The 21213-nt window shown below is 38.7% G+C and overlaps 1 protein-coding gene across 3 annotated transcripts in view; it reads right to left on the reverse strand.

Moving 5' to 3' along the window:
* Window positions 1-21131, reverse strand: part of LYPD6B (LY6/PLAUR domain containing 6B) — a 150514-nt gene extending 129383 nt beyond the window's left edge. The window contains exons 1-2 of one of the 3 annotated variants that reach the window (XM_016151131.2): window positions 8749-8796; window positions 4182-4334 (exon numbers count right to left, since the gene is read on the reverse strand). The gene's annotated coding sequence lies outside the window, so the exon portion shown is untranslated. Of the gene's footprint in view, window positions 1-4181; window positions 4335-8748; window positions 8797-21050 lie in introns of those variants that run through there. The other 2 variants (XM_036237080.1, XM_036237082.1) reach the window with 2 other exon arrangements.
* Between the last annotated feature and the right edge of the window lie 82 nt (window positions 21132-21213).

The raw sequence follows: 21213 nt of genomic DNA on the forward strand, positions 1-21213 counted from the left end.
TGAATTGTACCTTTTAGAAGTAACTACTCCAAGAAAAAAAAATGTAACTTCTAAGGTGTATACTTGGTTTTAGAATCTGAGCTTTTCTGGGTTCATTTTCCTGTTCCTTCCTTGTAGAGAGGCAATAAGAGAAGAAGGTTCCTGTGAAGCAAGGCAGTTGATGGAGTCTTCAGCCTTGTAATCCCTGTGTTTAATCTCCTCCACCAATAAATGCACTAGAGAAAGCACTATCATCATCATCGTCATCATCAGCACTGCTATAATTTATTGAGCACCTATACATGCCAATCCTTATGTTTTACTTGTTGTTTCCAGTGCTGTTTTTGTTACCAAAAAAATTCTAGAACGCATCCCCTCCCCATCTCTGAAAAAACTGTTCATTTTAATACTATACTTAATTAGCGCTCTCGCTTCATTTTTAAATCTAATCTAATAAATGACTACTAACATGTTAAGAAACTTGATATTTAATTTCATGATATATTTATATTCTCATACATAAAACAGAAAAAGTCTAACCGATAAGAATGCCTTCCCTGGCCCTGCTTTCTCTTTTCTGTTGGAGAAGAATGGATACATTTGGCATGCAGCATAAGGAGGCCAAGGAAGAGGAGAGATTATCTTACATGCTGGCAAAGCAATCATATTTGACCCCTCCCATCACTGTCCCCATCCTACTTCCAAGCCTCCAGAAGTTTGGGAGAACCAGAGTTAGAGTTACATAGTAATAAATACTGAGCAGGCTGCCCCTCCCTCATCTCTCTCCCAGCATTCGCCTAGAGGTATCCACTGGAGAGGCAGGCACGCCTCACAGGAGGTTCCCAGAGAGTAGAAAGCAAATTCCAGGGAGCCCAGAAAAAATGCAACGCCTTCCTCTGTACTGGGAAAGAGACATCTAAATACATACATGAACACATATTTTATTCTTGGATTTAAACAGTAAGTTTTATTATAGCAGTTCAGCTCTGCTATAAACCATGTTCAAGAATGTCATGCGGTCTGGTAAGTCTGAGGGAGAAGCTACAGAGTGAACCTGCAGAAACACCTCTGCTCCTCTGTAATCTTTCCCGTAAGGGTACTACCCCATTTCATTCCGCAGAGTCTAGATTTAAACCCACACATTTTCCCCTAAAATGTGCAGTCTCCACCGAAGACTCTAAGAAGCAAGAGAAAGAAGGTTAACACTGGGACAAGTGCAGGAAGTTTACTAATCGAAACCAGGCCCCTGGGGTTCAGGCTTGCCCAAGCTGAATGTTGACTTTGCCCTTCATAGAAGCTTTCTCTTAGAAGCTGCAAAGTTGCAGTTGTTGGAGATACCACTGTAGCCTGTGGTACTTCACATTGTTGGCCACCATCCTTCAACCCTCCCTGTGTTCATGTTTCACCAAGTGACTTTGCAGCTCCTCCCACTAATGGGGACCTCTATAATCCCCTGTCCCTTGATTCTGGGTTTGCTTGTGACTTGCCAAAGCTGGAGGAAGCTTAGGCCTTAAGAAGTCTTGCATATTGGGAAAATCCAAAGGGAAAAAAAAGACGTCTTACAGGTTTCTTCTTACACCTTCCAGCTCTGCCACTGCCTTGTGAAGAGATCCCCAGGGTGGATGCCACAGAGAGCAGACACGAACCCAAATGCATGCCCAGCCAGGTCATAGCTTGAAGCACAGCTGCTTGGTCAAGTTCAGTCAGATCAGCTAAGCCCCAGCCAACCCACAACTGCAAAATCCATAATAAATTACTGTTGTTCTAAGCTATTGTGTTTTAGAGTATCTTTTACAGGGCATGATTATGGCCATAGTTAAGCGAACTGATACACAGTCTAAGGAGACTGCTCATGAAAAATATATGCCCCTTCCCAAAAAATGATAACTAAATTTTAGTAAGAGCTTACTATGGACCCAGTTTTCTAAGAGCCTTAGGTGAATTTATTCCTCACGAGAATGCCCAAAGACACATAGGGTTTTTATTCCTATTTTAAAGATGAGGCAACACAGGTAAGTAACTTGCCCACAGTTGGAATGTGATAAAGGCAAGATTCAAATGCCAGTCACCTGGATTCGGAGCCCTTGCTTATAACTTCTATGCTAAACAGCCTGGCAAACCTCCTACCTCGCCAAATCTGCCTAAAATTTTGCTGTGGGTTCCCATACCCTCAGGGTAAAATCCAAACTGACAGCCCATCAGTAAACTGTCCAAGGCTCTTCACAGTCCTATCCCTGTCAAGACTCCTGCTCCCGCCTCCTCACCCCTCCCTCAGTCAGCCCCAGCAACACTGAGCTCCTACACTTTACCAAAGCCATCAACTCCCTCATGTCCTGAACCCACTGCTCCCTCTCCCCAGAATGCCCCCCTCCTTTTGGGGCCACCTCTAGGTCATCCTCTAGGACACAGGCCCTGGGGTACCTCCTACAGGAACTATTTTTCGCACCCAGTCAAGTGCACGTGGCTGCTCATCCCAGGTGTTCCCTAGCTTCCAGGACTTTCTCCAAAAAGCACTGACCACTTGGGACTATTACCATCTGCCTAGGTTTTTCCTGAGCCTGACCACCAGCCCCTTGAGGGCAAGGCCCGGGTTTTATTCATGTTTGTCAGCCCAGTATTTATCAAGATGTCCTTCCCGTCGTGGGAAAGCAATAAAAGTTTGTTAAATTAAAAAGTGGGTGAAAGAAACAATGACATGATGAAAAGATGGATATGAAGACAGATTTAAATTTTCATTTTTAAATAGCAAGTCTTCATTTCTAATAAACATTAATTAAATTGCTCAACACCCCTGGGTCTCCAGCTATATATTCTTCAATTAAAATAGTTCTTTCATGACGGATTCCTCTGCCAAACCTTTCCTCGCAGGCTGACGTGTTCACCAGAGTACCTTGGGACAAGCAACATAAGACAATATGTTTGCTTTTAACAGCAGGAGGATTGACGGCCTACTCTCTAAATATTCACTCCTGACAACACAAAAGTACATGTACTATGATCTCAAAAGAGATCGAGGAAAGTTTGTGGCAGAGGGAAGCACATCATCAAGGAGTGAAAGAAAAAGAGTCCCGGGACAGGGTGCAGACAGGTGATAACTTCACACCAGGGAGCGTTTTATTTAATAGGAACTAGCATGGGAGAGGCCCAGTTCTCAGAATCCCAGTTTGCACATGACGAGTGGTTATCATCACCTTAACCTCAAGAGACAGAGCAGAGGAAGGTTCAGGGCTCAGCAACCAGACAGCACCTATGGAGAGCTGACGAGGGCCACGAAATGGAGGCTACGGTTGTCCTCAAAATCACATGGCTCCCAGGCCACCGACAATAGCCAGGTACTAATCTTGGAGCCAAGGGGGAAATGTTCCTGGAAACAGAGGCTGGAACCCTATAAACATTGACAGACCCCTGTCCCCACTGCAGCTTCGAATTCATGAGTAAACGACGTCTCTGATGCTGAAGACACACGTCTCTGGTGTTTCCTGAGAAAGACGGGAAAGGCCAAAAGGGTACCCCTTGATCCCTCTCCCATTCAGCTTAGATTGGAGGTCAGTGCTGTAGACAACTAGAATGTAAGAGACAGAGTTCTGCTCTCTGAGACCAGGTCTTCTTATAGTTTTCAAACACTTTCTAGTGACTGCTTTGTTCCAACAACAGCTTGTAGAAGCATAAATATAGGAGAGGAAACAGGTTGCCCCTTTTAGGAGACAGGGGACAGGAGCCCGAACATTGGTGCAGGGACAACCTCCGAGATGGCTCAATGGAGGCTTGGGAATCTGGTCTGGAAATCAGATTCAATCCCAACCTGCATTTGCAGTATGTTACCCACAGTTCAGAGAGGTAAGGTGACTTATCCAAGGCCATATGCTCTGAAGAAAGACCAAGAACAGAGCTCCTGACTGCCAGTCTCAATGCTGTTTCTTCTACACAGTGCCACCCCCTTTTCTAGGAAGGCCCTCCACACCCTCACCTCCCTTTCCCTTCCCCACTAGCAAGTCCCAGGGCCACCCTAGAGCTTAGTCTGAGGTAAAAAGTAACCTAGTGGTGATATGTTGCATTTACCACACATAATAGGGTAAACTCTGCTATAAACACCAATCCATTCTCTCCTCTCCTCACCCCAACTGACCCCCAACATAGGCAAATCATCAGAGGCTTCTCAATGACCTGGGACTTTCTCAGGATCCACATTCCCCCACCCTCACCTTCCTTTTCTGTCATGTTCTTATCAGCACTGAATCAAGTGACCGCCTTCAATGCTGTGATTCTTCCTTCAATTTGCTGGGTTGTTCCCACACAATATTTGTGTTTGGTTTGAAAATGCTGTTTGCTCCACTTTTTAATTTCATTTCAGAAGTCTGCAAGGAGAGAAGCCAACATTTAATCGTAGAGACTGAAGGGGACTTTACAAACTGCTTACAAGGCACAAATAGTTATGTTTCTATTTCTCTTTGAATTGGCTGCTGTATCACATGCAGTAAACAGTGTGAATCAGAAGCAGTTCTGCATCCTTATCTCACTCCTCACATAATCAAAAGAAAAAATGCAGTGTAATAAAAAAGAAAAAAAAAGAACTTCATATTTGTTTAAAAGTTAATTAAACTTGAAAGGTTTGTGGAGACAATTAATTTTCTTTTGTAGCCGAAGACCATGTTTCATTTTACCAATGAAATGATGAAAAGTAACTTGATGTTATTTTAATCATAATAATAAATTATAGTAAAGCCAGAATCAAGAGTTTCTTTTTAAATAACAAAGTAAAAATAGAAACACATGTACCATACAATTCTGAATTAACACATATATATAAAAAACTCCATAAACTTTTCCAAGATGTATACCAATTTAATTGCTTTTGTTAATAGCATTTTCATTCTTTTCTTTTCTAGAAAGGTGACTTTAAAATAAGCACACAGGTATGACTTTATATGCATCTTAGTTAATCCTCTGAACTGACAAGATTAAAATGGATGGAGTATGCTCTATACAAACACAGTTGAATGTATAATAAAACAGAACAAGAAGCCTTCTACAGGCTTTCTGGGTAACTCAGATTTGAAATCAGATAATGTCCAGCCCTTGTCAGTTCCATGTCAAAAAGCACCTATCGGAAGGACATGCTGAGTAGTCTTCACAGGCAAGGTAAAGCAAGAATCCTAGATGAGTCATACTGAAGATGCACATGAGGGCTGGTATTATATTACCCCAACCAGACACAACAAATGGAGCCAAGAAGTAGGCTAAACATGAAGTGTCTCCCTATAGAAAAGGCCGTGTGTGTGTGTGTGTGTGTGTGTGTGTGTGTGTGTGTGTGAGAGAGAGAGAGAGAGAGAGAGAGATGTCATTTCAGAGAAAGAAGAGTTGCTCTTGAGACAGAAGAATGGTTACATAAGAGGCTCCTCCTATCAAAAAGTATGAGTACGGATAAGGAATTTCCAAGTCTCCAGTTCTAAAATTCTTTGACTCCATGTGGTAGAAACCGAATGTTCCGTTAGCAAACTGAAACCCCAAAACTCCAAAAGTAAAGCCCACATCTGATGCTAGTTTCCGTTTGACGGGAACCACTTGCCAGAATATAAACTTCCTGTTTCCTGTCTATCTTCCCAAAAGACTTCTCCACAAGCACCCTGAGGGCATGGCTTGTGTTTAGTCTTTGTGATCCCAGCACAGTACCTGAAGAGTATAATGGGCAATCAAAAATGTGGAAAGGCAGAATGGAAGAACTAGTAGGGAAAATTAAAGTTTTATTTTTAAATAATGAATGCTTATATCTCAGAAATGTAAACCAAACTCCTTGGCTCTTAGAAAATGTAAACCAAAGTAGATATCTCATGAATAGATTCTTCCTTTCTAGTAACTACTGTGCCAAGCCTCCTAATGCACAGGATGAAGGGAAGTTTTTTGATAGTCCCTTCCTTAGGAACCAGTCATCAGCTCCTGCTCCATCACTCAGATTCTTAGAGTATAAAAACGGTCATTAAAAATAGCATAAATTATAGTGGCTATCTCATTAATCAGGAACATCAGAGAGGAACAAGACAAGGATGTATTGTCCTCACCACTTCTAGTCAACATTGTATTGTCAAATCAATTAGGCAAGAAAAAAATTCACCCATGTTGGAAAGAAAGAAGTAAAACTAACTCCACATGTACACGACATAATCTTGTATATAGAAAATCCTACTGAGTTCACTAAAAAAACTACAGAAGGCTAACCAAGTTCAGAAAGGTTTCAGGATACATGGTCAAAACACAAGAATCAATTATACTTCTAGGTACTATTAATGGAAAATTCAAAAATGAAATTAATACAATTTTACTTATATTGCATCAGAAATAATAAAATGCTCAGTAATAAATTTAACTTAAAAAATTAACTTTAAACTTTTTCTTTAGTAAAAGAAGTATAACACTGGAACAATGAAAATTATCAAACATCATTGAAAGAAATTTAAAAAGACCTAAATAACTGGAGAAACAACCCATGTTCATGATTGGAAGACTTAATATTGTTAAAATGGCAATAATTCTCAAACTGATCTACAGATTCAATGTATTTATTCCCTGTCAAAATCCCAGCTGGCTTTTTGGCATAAATTAATAAACTAATCTCAAATTTTGTATGGAAATACAAGGAACCCGGAATAGCCAAAACAATCTTGAAAAAGAATAACAAAGTTGGAAGACTTATACTTCCCAATTTCAAAACTACTACAAAATAACAATAATCAAAAATGTGTGGCACTGGCATAAGAACAGACATACAGATCAATGAATAAAATTGAGAATACGACAGTAAACTATATATTTATGGTCAATTGATTTCGACAAGGATGCTGTGACAATCAATGGGGGAAAGAATATTTTTTTCAACAAATGGTACCGGTACAACTGTATAGTTACATTCAAGAGAATAAATTTAGATCCCTAAATCACACCATATACAAAAATTAACCCAAAATAAATCAAATACATAAATGGAAGAGCTAAAACTATAAAACTCTTGGGGGAAAAAATAGGTAAAAATGTTTTGACCTTAGATTAGGTAATGGTTTCTTAGATATAACACCAAAAGCACAAGTGAAAAAAAAGAAATAGGTTAATAAGATAGTTTCAAAATTAAAACTTTGTGTTTTAAAGGATGGTAACAAGAGAGTGAAAAGCCTTAAGAATAAGAGAAAATATTTGTAAATCATATATCTGATAGGAATCTAGTATCCAGAATACATAAAGAACTCTTATAACTCCACAAAAAGGCAAATAACCCAATTAAAAATTGGCAAAGGATTTGAATAGACATTTCTCCAAAGAAGATATACAAATGGCCAATGAGTGCATGAAAGATGCTCAACATCATTAATTAGGAAAATGCAAGCCAAAACTACAAAGAGATACTATGTCATACCCACTAGGATGGCTATAAGCAAAAAGATGTACAATAAAAAGTGTTGGTGAGGATGAGGAGAAGCCACAACCCTCAGATATGGCTGGTGGAAATTTAAAGCGGCACAGCTGCTTTGGAAACAGTTGTGCAGTGCCTCAAAAAGTGAAACAGAGCCACCATGTGATTGAGCAATTCCACTCTTAGGTATTATCCAAGAGAAGTGAAAACATGTCCACAAAAAATTTGTACATGAATGTTCATAGAAGCATTATCCATCATAGCTCAAAAATGGAGACAACCCAAATCTCCATCAAGGTAAATGGATACACAGCATATGGCATATCGATACAATAGAACATTTTTCAGGGTAAAAAGGAATGAAGTACTGGTTTATGCTATACCTTGAAACCATTATGAAACTTAAATCTTGAAAACATTATGTTAAATGAAAGAAGCTAGATACAAAAGGCTACATGTGGAATGAGTCCATTCATATGAAACGTCCAGAATAGGCAAATCCATAGAGATAGAAAGTAGATTAGTGGTTGCCGGGGGAAGGGGGTGGGGGGGTTGCTGAGGAAAGGAGGGAACGGGAAGTGATTGCTATTGCTAATTAGTACAAAATTAATTTATAGAGTCAAGAAACCATTCTAGAATTATGGCTCTAGAAGATGGCTGCTTGACTTTATGAATATACGAAAAACCACTGAATTATTTACTTTAAAAAGATAATACTTCTTCTGGCATGTGTATTTATCTCAATTTTAAAATAACAACAATAATGGTGAGGAACTTTCATATACCACTGGTGACAATATTCACTGGTAGAAATCAGAAGAGAGGTTTGGAAATGAGTATCAAATTTGACCCGCTCGCTCAAATTTTAAGAATTGATCCTCTGTAAATAATTATGAATGTCACACCTTTAGCTATAAAGATTATCTACACTGTTGTTTATAATATCAAAATATTAGAAATACCCTGAAGGCACAAGAGATTTTGTTAAATAAATCATGGTACATTCGTTAAATGGAAAATGAGTAAGCTATTACGATTATGTTTATGATATACTGTTAACCATAAAAAGAAGGAAATAAAATACGATAAGCAATATGATCATATTTTTGGTTTTTTTAAATTACATAAGTATGTATCCATGCCTCTATGTTATAGAAATAATAGATCTAGGCTGTCTAACACTATAGCCACTAAACCACGTGTGGATATTTAAATTAATGAGAATAAAAATTTAAAATTTAGTTATACTAGCCACATTGCTGCACTCAATAAACACATGAGGATACAGTGGCTACTAATTAACAATACGAAACATTTCCATATAACACAGAAAGTTCTATTCAAATGAACTGATACAGAAGAATACATACCAAGTGGGCTTATAGGTGCTTTTAATTTTCTTCCTCTCAGTTTAAGTCTGCTTTCCCCTTTTCCTATAATAAATATAAATGTTTATAATAAAAGAATATTTTTTTTATTTTTTAAAAGATTCAAAGTAAACTGAAACAGGGGAGAAAGGATCTGGATAACCACGCCCAGGGGTCAGGCTTCACCCACCACTGCAAATGGAGTGAGTCCCTTTGATCTCAGGCGCAGAGGGGCTGGCTGAGATAGCCTCCTTTGCTGAGACCACACCTCTGCACCCTCTGAGCTGGGAGTGGTGAGGAGATGGGAGCAGCCCCAGGCGAGTGTGCAGCAGACTCCCACTGTTCCTACCCGAAGTTCGGCGGTTTTTCAAAAATAATGCTTCTCTAATTGCTGGGTGCCTTTGATGGATTGTCAGTGATAAAATGGCTGTTTCTGTTCATTTTGTCCAAATTTATAGTTGTTTTCTCGGGGAGAGGATCTGCAACCTCCTCGCTTGACCACAGCCAGAAGTCTGGCCTCCTAATATAGATTTTAAAAATTCATAATCTTGGTACTGCAGGCTTGGATAGGAGACACTCTTAAGCTCTAGGTGATAAAATAGATTAGTTCATGCTTTCCGGAGGACAACATGGAAATATATATCTAGAACCTTAAAAATATTAGAACCCTTTACTCATTATGTCACTTCAAGAAAATCTGTTCTAAGGAAATAATCATGGATGGGCTCCAAAGTTTTACCATATACATGACAGAGGTTTTTATGATAGCGAAAACCGAATTCAAGCTAAAAGTACACAATATAGCCTCATGATGAAATATCATACCAACCATTAAAGATAATGCTGTACAAGAATATTTAATAACCTAGAAAATGTTCATAAAGGTTAAGTTAAAAGTTTTAGTGTGAAAAGTATTGTTTCACTTTTGTAAATATATATATATATATATATATCACACCTATATGTATGCTGCGTAGAAGAAACGAGAATAATTAAAATGTAAACAGTGACTATTTCTGTGTAATGGAAAAATGTCTAATTGGAAAAGTAATCTATTATTGTCCACATTTTCTATAATGAACATGTATCACTGTGATAAAAAAAATAAAAGTTATTGTTTTTAAAAGATGAAATCACATGACTTACGAAAGGAAATCTTTGCACTTAGAACTTAAAATTATCATTAAAGTTTAATATTTTTACATTTTGCTCTGGGCTTCCTGGCTTCCAAGGCACAAAGAGAAATGTAAAGAATTATATAGGTCTCCCAGGAGATAAACAACCATTCAGGCAGTAGAGCCTAAGAGAGATATATAATGCACATTTTTCAGTAACCCTAATATCTACCCTGCAGTGTGGCACAGCCCTCATCTTTGTTCTAATTATTCTTGTAGTTGCTGAAGAATTATGGTCCCCTTACCTTACTAAGGGACAAATAACACACACGCAGTACCTATTTTTTTCATAAAGTATTTCTACCCCTATTTTTTACCATAGCAAAACAGTTCCAAAATGAATGAAATGTTTTCAATAAGACACAATGATGCAATATCTGGCTTTTATGAAATATTTTGATGGTGTCACTGGTTCACTATGAACAAAAACACTCAGAAGATTGTCTCACATATAAGTGGATCATAAAGAGTAGCAGATGAAGTATACTGTGACAATATAGGTTTCTTAAAAATACGTCTGATTAAGTGCTCCCTGAGAAGAGAAAGTAGGAAAAAAATTAGGACAGTGGCTATGAATGCTTGTTCTAAAACTTGATGGAACTCACAAGGAAGTAGAGCCAGAGCTGCCAGCCCTGAAATGGCCCTGGCAAGTTGACCCTCACTATGACAATTAGTAGCTTCCAGAAAAACACAGAAACTACCTCTGTCAGAGTCAGAGTCTCTGAAGGCTCAGCCGTGGGGTATGGGGTGAGAGGAGTGGAGCCCATAGCCTTCTGTGCACATCTATTCTGCTATAGAAACAGTTTAGATTCCTTCTGTATCTTACCTATATTTTCTCTCAGATCCTATGGATTCAAGTCACTCCTAGAGATAGCAGAGATTTCCTAGAACTTCTCCTTTCAAATCCTGCCTGCCTCCAAATATACTTACTTTCAAGGCCCAAATCTGATACTTACCTTCAAAGCCAAAATCAAGTCTTACCTGACTACCTGTATGACCTTTCTTTCATATGTGACCTCTAAGAGTACACACCCACTACACAACTCATTGACACTCATCTCGTATGTCATGTGTCTGCAAACAGGCCAGAAGCTGTGAAATACTAGGCATCTTACCCACAACCTGCCACAGTGTCTCATGCATGAGAGTACTAAGGTGACAAGTTCATCTAGATTACCCAGTTTGTCCACTGCCCAAAATAAATAGAGGGCTCTCAAGCCATTGTGTTGGTAAGTTATAGATAACATTGGTAGGACAATCATTCGCAAAGCAATGGTGCTAAGAGGCCAAAGTTTCTTGACTGTGAACACAGATTTTTTAAGACTACTTCAACAAATTAACATTTTTATACTGATCACTATGGAGAAAAAGAATGAAATAGTCTTCTTGAGATTTAAGGCTTTCATAGTCTTTTGGAAAATAAAGATGTATATGTAGCTAATTAAGATATGTTGTTATTAATATGAAAAAAAGTGGGACACATAAAACATACAAAGAAAAGCAATCAACACTGTTCCTCAAGAGATGGCTTCAATTTACATCTCATTGAACTTGAGCCAGTGACCAGAAGTGGCAGCTAGAGAAAGACAAGGAACCTTCCTCAACTCTGAATGGATCTGCCCTGCCTACCTGCAGTGCCCCGGCCTCTGAACTAGGCCATTCATCTGCATAGGACATCCCACACTGAAGCCCATTTAACACATGACACTGGCCAGGGTGAGGAAGCTGAAACAGCTGAAAGAATCGGTACTATACCAGTCACAAGAAAACTCTGGGGTGCCAAAAGAGCCATCTTGAAACTTTTGAAAGCTTGTCTAGTGGAATATGGACTGGAGAAGTATTTTTCACACTGCAAAAAACTACCTATTGGTGGGTCATGAAATCAATGTAGAAGTACAAGATTTATCATATAAGCGCTGTTACATAAAATGCTTGCCATAGGTATGAGTGTGTGTGTGCACACATGCACATGCATGCACGCATATGTGCACTGGGTCATGCAAACAGATTTCTTTCAAAACAGTTTACAAGGCTGTTAATTAGACAAATTACTTGGTAGATTATAGAAGGACACATTTCAATTCAATAAAAGAAAACACCTTTAACAAGTAAAACTATTTCACAATGGGGTGTCTTATGCTGAATGGCAGAGAGTGTCCAGCACCTAAAAGACTGCGAGCAGCACCAAAGCCATAGTTTGTCATCAAAGGCATTAACGTAAGTAGTAGAAAATTAAATGAGAAGAACTCTAAGCTTCCTCCCCATTCTATGAGACTCTCAGTAGATCTCAGGCAATTAACTACCACTGAAGGCATAACTAAGAAGGAAACAATTCCACAAAGTCCCAAGGTGAATGTATGCAGCCTGAAATTTCATTTAGTAGTTTACACTGAACAGTACCTTGTGAAAAGAAAAGTTATAAGTGACACTCAGACCAGGGGTTCTCAGCCTAGATGTACATCAGAATCACCTAGGGAGCCTTTAAAAGATACCCATGTCTGGATCCCAATATATATCAATTAAAACAGTGGAGCCCAAGATTTTTATTGTTTTCATGTTCCCCAGGTAAGAGTCGAGAATCGCTGATTTATACGTATAAAATATATAAATAATATTGTACAAAGCATAGAAGGAAAGAAAACAGCACCAAGGTTTTATAAGAAGATCATAAAAAGAAAAATCTAAAAAACATCAAATCAAGGCTTTTAAATTCTGCTCAGGGCTGAAAAGAGCCTCCTACGCTTACAACAAATAAGAAGCCAGATAAACTGCAAGTTCATAACTTTGTTGAATCCGTTAGACAGCTGAGGTCACAGGGGAACAAACTTGCCCAAAATCTAAGGCAAACCAGGCACCTGCATAAAGATTCAAGACATGATGAGATCTTGTTTACCTGAGGCAAATGTACCTAGACACTGGCTAACAAGCATCAAGGAACAAATAATAATGGAATGCTGCTGGAAGAGTTGGAAGAGCTCTGAGGCACAGTGCAAAAGGAAGACCTAAGACTGACTGAGAAGAGCCCGTCCGCAAACCAGCCCCAACTTTAAACTCAAGGTAGCTCAAGAGGAATTTGAAGTCTGTGGTGCAAAGAGGATAACCATAGCATTTTCAAATCCAGTTCAACTCCTGACTAGATTGATTTCTACTGCCTAGTAGAAACAGAAAAGCATATCCATTTCCAGGCAATAAAATCTATTTATCTCAGTCTCTAATGTCCTACATAAGATGTCCAGTTCTCAACAAAATATTACAGAGTATTGGGGGAAAATAAAAAGTTACACTGCCAAGACACATAGCAATTAACAGAACCAGACTCAGTTGTGACTCAAATGTTGATGGCATTAGACACAGATTTAAAATAACTGTAATTAATTATAAAAGATCTCAATAGAAAAAGTGGACAACATGAAAGATTAAATGTATAATTTTAACAGAGAGGTAGAAACTGTAAGAATCAAATGGAAATGCTTTAATGGCTAAACACAGTAATAGAAATTTAAAATGTTTTCAACAGATATTCAATCATTAAAAATGCTCAAGAAATAGGGGGAAAAAAAACAAACAAAAAAAGAACAAATGGAACAAACAGAAAATAGCATGGCAAAATGATAGATTTTTAATTAAGCCTCATTAATTTCATACTATGTGTGAATGATCTAACATACCAATTAAAAGAGAGAGATTGTCAGATTGGTTAAAAAAGTAAGCCCCAACTATGTGAGGTCTACAAGAAATCCACCTGAAATATTCAGACATTGGCTAAAAGTAAAAGAACAGGAAAAGGAATAGGATGAAAATGCTAACCAAAAGCTGGAGTAGCTATACTATTAACACCCAAAGTAAACTTCAGAACAAACGATATTAATAAGGATAAAGAGAAATATTATACAAAAAGAAAGAGATCGATTCTCCAAGACGATGTAACAGTCCTAAATGGATATGTACTTAAGAACAGGTAATCAAAATACATAAAGCAAAAAGTGATAGAACTGAAGGGAAAAACAGAAAAATCTGTAATTTTAGCTACAGACTCCACCATTCCTCTCTGTCATTGATAAAACAAGTAAACAGAAAATAACTAAAGACACAGAAGACCTGGACAATTCTATCAAGCAACTGGACCTAATATTTCTGGAATGTAATACTAAAAAACAACAAAATATACATCCTTTTCAATGTACATCGAACATTTACCAAGATAAATCATATTCTGGGCCATAAAACAAACATGAACAAATTTTTTAAAAACAGAAAGTATGCAAATTATATTATGAGATAATAATAGAACTGAACTAGAAATCAATAACAGAAAGACTTCTGGAAAACTCCCAAATATGTGAAAATTAAATGACATATTTTCAAATAACACATGGGTCAAGAAGTCTCAAGACCAAATTTTAAATGTTTTAATTCTAAATATGTAAATGAAAATACACATATCAAAATTGTGGAATGCAGCCAAAGCAGATTTTAGAGGGAAATTTATAGCATCAAATGCTTATATTAAAACAGAAGAAACTTAAACAAAGAGTATCTATTTTATGATCACATTTATATTAATTTCTAGAACTGCGCTGTTCAACATGGTAGTTACTAGCTACATATAGCTCCTAAGCACTTTATATATGATTAATCCAAATTGAGATATACTGTAAGTATAAATTGCACACTGGATTTCAAAGACATCATATAAAAAAAGAATGTAAATATCTCATGCATAATTTTTATACTGATTACATGTTGAAAATGATAATATTTTGGATACACTGGATTAAATAAAATACATTATTTAAGTTAAAAATAAAAATAAAAAATAAAACAGAAGAAAAATCTCAAATTAGTAATATAAGCTTACTCCTTAAGAAAACAGAGTAAATTGAACCCAAAGCAGAAGAAAGGAAATAAGGAAATCAATTGTTAAAAACAGAAAAATGAAAGACAAAGTTAATGAAACCAAAATTGAGATCTTTGAAAAGATCAATACAATTGATAAACTTCTAGACAGTGTAAGGAAAAGATTGAAGACACAAGTTACCAACACCAGGAACAAAAGGGGAACATGGCTATTGGTCCCAAAGACATTAAATGGAAAATATAACGCTATCACAAACAATTCTCTATATCCATAAATTTGACAACTTGAGTGAAGTAAACCAATTCCTTGAAAGACATAAAAGTACCAAAACTTATCAAGAAACGATAGGTAACCTGGATTGTCCTATATCTATTAAAGAAATTAAATTTATAGTTAAAAATATTCCATCAAAGAAAACTTTAGGCCTTAATAGCTTCACTAATTAATTCCACCAACCACTGAAGGAAGAAAATATACTAATCCTATACAGTCTCTTCCAAAAATACATCACCACCAAGTGGAGTTTATCCCAGGGATACATGGCTGGTTCAATATTAAAAATCAATCAGTTTAATTCACCATATTAAACATAAAGAAAAATTACATGATCCTGTCAAAATATGGAGAAAAAGCACTCAAAAAAATTCCAAATCCACTCATAATAAAAGCCCCCAGTAAATCAGGAATACAACAGGTATTCCTTAATCTCATAGGGCATCTACAAATAAAAAACCCCAGCCATAATTAATTAATTAATCATCATAATTAATTAATTAATCATTATAATTAATAGTGAAAGACTGTTTTCCCCCTAGATAAGAAACAAGGCAAGATCTTCATTCTCACCACTCCTATTCAACCCTGTACAGGAATTATTAGCACAATAAGGCAAGAAAAGAAATAAAAGGCATCCAGATTGGAAAGAAAGAAAGAAAACTGTCTTTCTTCACAGATGATATCATTGTCTACGTAGAAAATCCCAAAGAACCTATAAATAAACCTCTTAGAACAAATAAGTGACTTTAGAAAAGTAACAGAATATAATGTCAACATACAAAAATCAATTGTATGTTTAAATACTAGCAATAATAGCAACCCCCAAAAAGAAATACTTCAGTATAAACCTAACAAAACATGTGCAAAACCTATATCCTGAAATCTATAGAATACTAATAGAAAAATAAGAAACTTAAATAGAGACATAAGATATATCATGTTCATGGATTAGAAGACTCAATATTGTAAAGATATCTATTCTTCCTAAATCAATCTATAGATTCAGTGCACTTCCATTAAAAAAACCCAGCAGGAGGCTTTTTTAGCTATTGACAAGCTGATTCTACAATTTATATGGAAAGGCAAAAGAACTTGAAGAACCACAACAATTGTGAAAAATAACAAAGTTGGAGAACAACTTATATAATCTGCTTTTAAAACTTATTATAAAGTCACGATAATCAAGACCATGTAGTGTTGGCACATAGAGGCATATAGATCAATGGAATGAAATTTAGAGCCCAGAAATAAACATTTATATTTATGGCCAATTTATTTTCAACAAAAGTGTACAGACAATTCAATAAGGAAAGGATGATCTTTTCAACAAATCTTTTCAACTAGAACAATTGAACCTCCACACGCCAAAAATAAAAATTCCTTGTCTCGTACACCTTACACCTTACTACCTTACATAACAATTAGCCCAAGATGAATTATAGACTTAAGTGTAAAACATAAAACTATGAAACTTCTAGAAGGTAGAAATTTTTCAACACTTTTGGTTAAGCAAAGAATTCTTAGATACTACAACAAAAGTTTGATCCATAAAAAGATTGATAAATTGGTTGATTAAAGTTTAAAAACTCTGACCCCAGAAAGATTGTTATGGGAATAAAAAGATAAGCGCAACTGGGAGAAATTACTTGCAAGTCACATTTCTGACAATGGATGTATATCCAGGTAAGAACTCTCAAAACCTGACGCTAAGAAAATAACTCTGGAAAAAGAGGTAATTGAAATTACCTCTGCATAACACTTTTATGCTGTAAATTTTTATTTGAATTTGTATATTTTTCCAGTCAGTTATGGCTCCAAACTTCTCATCAATTTTTATTTTTATCATATATTGACACTGAAATTAGGCATTTGATCTCTATTAACCTTTGATACACTTTATATTGATTTTTAAAAATCAGGTTTTTTTTAACTCAGGAGATAAATCATATAAGGCCTTACTTAGTAAAGAGACTACTGTTCCTATTAAATAACATTGGTTCTTTAAAAAATAACAAAAAAAAGTTATAACTTTCTGAGTCATCAAAACTTTTCTTACATTTTAAATAATGAATCCTGAGTATGAATTACCACATTTTTAATCACTATACTTCCTCATTCCCATATATCAAAACTAAACAATTCTGAAACACAATGATGAAAGAAATGACCCATATTTTCCCTTTGCTCATATTTCTTCACTTATTTCTCATCACCTGGTACCATGTTTTGTAAGTCATTATAACTTATGTTTAGGAACAATGTTGAGGTATAACAAAGAGATTCTGCATGAAAGAAATCCTGTGAGATCAAGTTATTCAATATGCAACCCTCTTCTTCCAAGTGAACATCTGTCTTATTGTTTTTGCCCAATACCATACCTGCTCAGAGCATATTTCTCTGCTAGAAACCAGAGAGAGAATAAACCTTGAAGGTTTTCAGCACTATACCCAGCTTGTTCCCAACTATTGCACTGTTATCTTAACCTATTTTTTCATTACAGTACTTTTTACCACTTGACAAAAGGTGGAATGGGGGGGGGGGACATAAATAAATGTCTCTTTCCAGTTAAGTGTAAGCTCCATGAGAACAGAGACTTTGTCTTTCTCGTGTACTTCTTCTTTCTTTTCTTTTTTTTTTTTTTTTTTATCACCAACATCAAAAAACAGTGTCTGGCACAAAATAGATGCTCAGTAAGTATTTATGGAATGAATGGCTGCCCAAAGATATTTCTCTACTTCACTCCCTCATATCCTTCCAGTGATCCTGGCCAGCCCATGGCAGTATTACTGATAGAAACAATGAAATATGCCGCCCTCCACCCCCTCCTTTATGCCAGCATTAGAGACCTGGTCTTTTTGCCAATTTCTGTGCTAACTAGATATTGAAGATGGAGGATCATAAAAAGTAGCATCCCAAGATGACCAATTTAACTCCAAACGTCCACCAATGTTCACCACATCAAATGGAAACAAAAAGCAGCACTCACTTCATATTTCAAAAAAAAAAAACCTAAATGTTTAAAAGCAGTAGACAGATGCTGGTTTCCTACTAAACACAACAACTGAGTATTCACTCGCTGAACTTATTGTATGCAGAACTGTTTTCTGGTCCAGAGTTTACCGCTAACTGCATCTTCACCAAGTCCCTGTCTATTAGTTCGAAGACAGGTAACAATACTGAAATGAAGACATGATTCAGAGAGCATGGGGGAGGGTGAAAGGGAGGTACTGGAGAAGGCTGGGGAGTGGGAAGCACAGCAGAATCACCTGTGAAGCTTTTTCAGACTACACATGACCTCTCCTAAAGTCCTCCACCCTAATTCATCCCTTGAAAATTACCACCACAGAGTGAGCCACCGCCGCTGTTACTGATGGGAGTATGAAAAACTCAGGAAAACTTTTCTGAGCATAAGTTTTTCAGGGAGCGGTACCAAGACACATGCTTCTTAGTGATATCTGGAGTGGTATCTAACATAGGGTACTCCTATCTCTACCTGAGTCTGCAACTTCAGCTCTTTTCTCACCTCAGCTACACCTTATACTTCCCTTATTACACTGAACTTCTCCTAATTGCCCCTATAGGCCATGCCTGTCATCATCTGTCACCACCTATGGGAGACACAGTTGACTACCTACCTAATAACCTGACTGGCAGTCTCACTTTCTTCCTTGCGAACAGAATACCGATTTTGTTCAGATGTGGAGCATCGATGTGCTTAGGGAAGGTGAGCCCCTCCCCCAGCTCCTGAAGATTGCTTGGCCAAAACATTCATGCCACTCTCTTCTCCTTTGCTAGTGGCTGGTTTAGGGTGGGTATGTGACCATTTTGGCCAATGGCACCTGCAATGGCATAGGAAACTTCTGCAAAATTTTGTCCTTTGTTATCTAGAGAAACACTAAGAAGTAAGCCCTGTCCCTCCCTTTCTGCTGTGGATGTTATCACGTGAAGGCATAATGGAGCGCCAGTCACCCTATGGCACAGCAGAGAAAACTAAGAGAATCTTCAAGAACCCAACCTAGAGCTGTGACCACTTTGAACCACCTACCTCCAGACTTCTTACACAAAATAGTAAAGCGAGCTAAATAATGTTGCTTACAACAAGAAATGCCCTGATACCCTACCACATGGCCTGGGAAGTCCCTCCAACTTTTTCTGCTAGAGGAGCCCTACTCACCTCCAATTTAGAGATCAACTTTTTTCTCTGGGAAGTCTTCGCTATATCTCCAGTTAAACAGTCCCAGACACTGTTATCTGCATATCCACCTTTCCAGTTTGACTGTGAGCTTCTCAAAAGCAAACATTTTAACCTTTGGCAGAGGCCTTGGCATATGTTTAGCATTTATTAAATATTGAGTGAATGAATGAACAACAAAACAATGAATGAAAAGAAGAAACTGCAGGATGCCTTTAAACCTTGGATAAAGCCTTAAAGACTGACAGACAGAATACAGAATCCAGGCTGCCTGCACTCTGCTATAGACTTCCTTGAGATGGTGGTGAGCAATGGCAGAGATAGTGCAGGGGGCATGTTCTGTTTTTATCTGTCCGGAATGCAGCCTTCTCATTGGGACTTCCCTCACCCTACGCCTAATCCGAAGGAGCTGATGAGCCTGAAGGTGCCAGTGCTATTTATCACTCAGTATCAGTCAATGCAGAGGGGGAAAGAATCAACATATATATGAGAGAAAGAGGCCTACAACCTTACAGGAGCTCTTGGATCTAACGATGCCTGAAGCTAAAACCCTCAGCCCTTTAATTCATGCGACCCAATCAATTTCTATAGTGCATTAGGCAAGTTTCAAGTAAAGAAACCCCAGCTCAAACTAAAGAATTCTGACAAATACAGTCAGCAATGAAGAAAGCAGGCTGATAACACTCTTTCTACCTGCATGGCCTGCATGGCACCAGCACCTCTCAATTTTGACTCCCCTCTAGGATGGTGTCAGGAAGTAAGACAGCCCAGAGCAGGCCTACCTAACTATGAATAACTCGGAATGGTTAAAAAAAAGAAAAAAAGAAAAAAAAGCCCCCCCCCCAGCCCCAAAATGCACACACCCACCAGCACCACAACCACTAACCAGATCTCTCCTAAAAGATAGTAATCTAAGCCTCCTGGGTCTCCCTTCTGTTCGGAAATGTGTGGGGACTTCTGGAAGCCATAAAGTGTTACATTAACACCTAAATAAAATGGAGAGAACTTTCTCACCAAGTACTGCACTATGTACTTCATGAACATCACATAACTCAAGGCTGTTCTAATGATTATAACCCACTTTACCTTCGAGGGAAACTGAGGACCAGCAACGTTAAGTAACTTGCTCAAGGTATAACACAGCTAGTAACTAGAATCTAAACACCATTCTAGACTTCGTCCATGTCATCACCCTGATTACAGGCCCTGGGAGATGGAGAGCACCCCTCCACCTCCTCCTACAACCTAAGGCCCCTAGAATCAAAGCAGCTTCGCACACTCAGCTTTTCGGAAGCCCCAGGTAACCCATATGTAAGTCGGTTATTCACCACCAACACCAAAAGTAAAGAGACGGGCAGAGGGGCCAGCAGCACCCGCGCGGGCCCCTGCGAAGCGCCACAAACGGAGAGGCGGGAGCTCTCGCTCCCGGCTCCTGCGCGGGCCTGAACCCCAGCCGCAGCTCCGCGCTCTGCTCAGCAGTCCGGCCCCCCAGCCTCCCTTCTCCTCACCAGCGCCACGGAAATAACGCCCCGGCGGCACCCCGGCCACTTAGAGAGCCACGCAGCCCCCGCTCGCGCCCCCAGCTCCTGCCCGGTCCGGATGTTCGCAGCTGTTCTCCCCAAACCAGCGACCGGACCCCGACTCTCCTCTGTGCGGCTGCCTCGCGCGCCTCGCTCCCCGCGCGCGCAGGGCGGAGGCGCCCCGCATCGCCCGCCGCAGCCACGCGGCCCCTCAGGGCGTCCGCGCGAGCTCCGCAAGCCCCCGGCCCGGCGCCGTGCCGAGCCGCTGCGCCCGCCGCGCTCACCTGCACGGTCCGCGCCTGCCGGGCCCCTCGCCCTGCGCGCGGCTCCCGGCGCCCGGCGCCCGGCTCCCGGCTCCCGGCCTCCGCTCCGAGCGCTCCCGCCGGGGACCGGCGCTGGCTGCGGCCGCGCGGGGCGGGGCGCGGCTCCTCCCCGCCCTGAGCCACC

Source organism: Rousettus aegyptiacus, unplaced genomic scaffold, assembly GCF_014176215.1.
Source record: "Rousettus aegyptiacus isolate mRouAeg1 unplaced genomic scaffold, mRouAeg1.p scaffold_m13_p_2, whole genome shotgun sequence".
NCBI classification, from domain to species: Eukaryota; Metazoa; Chordata; class Mammalia; order Chiroptera; family Pteropodidae; genus Rousettus; species Rousettus aegyptiacus.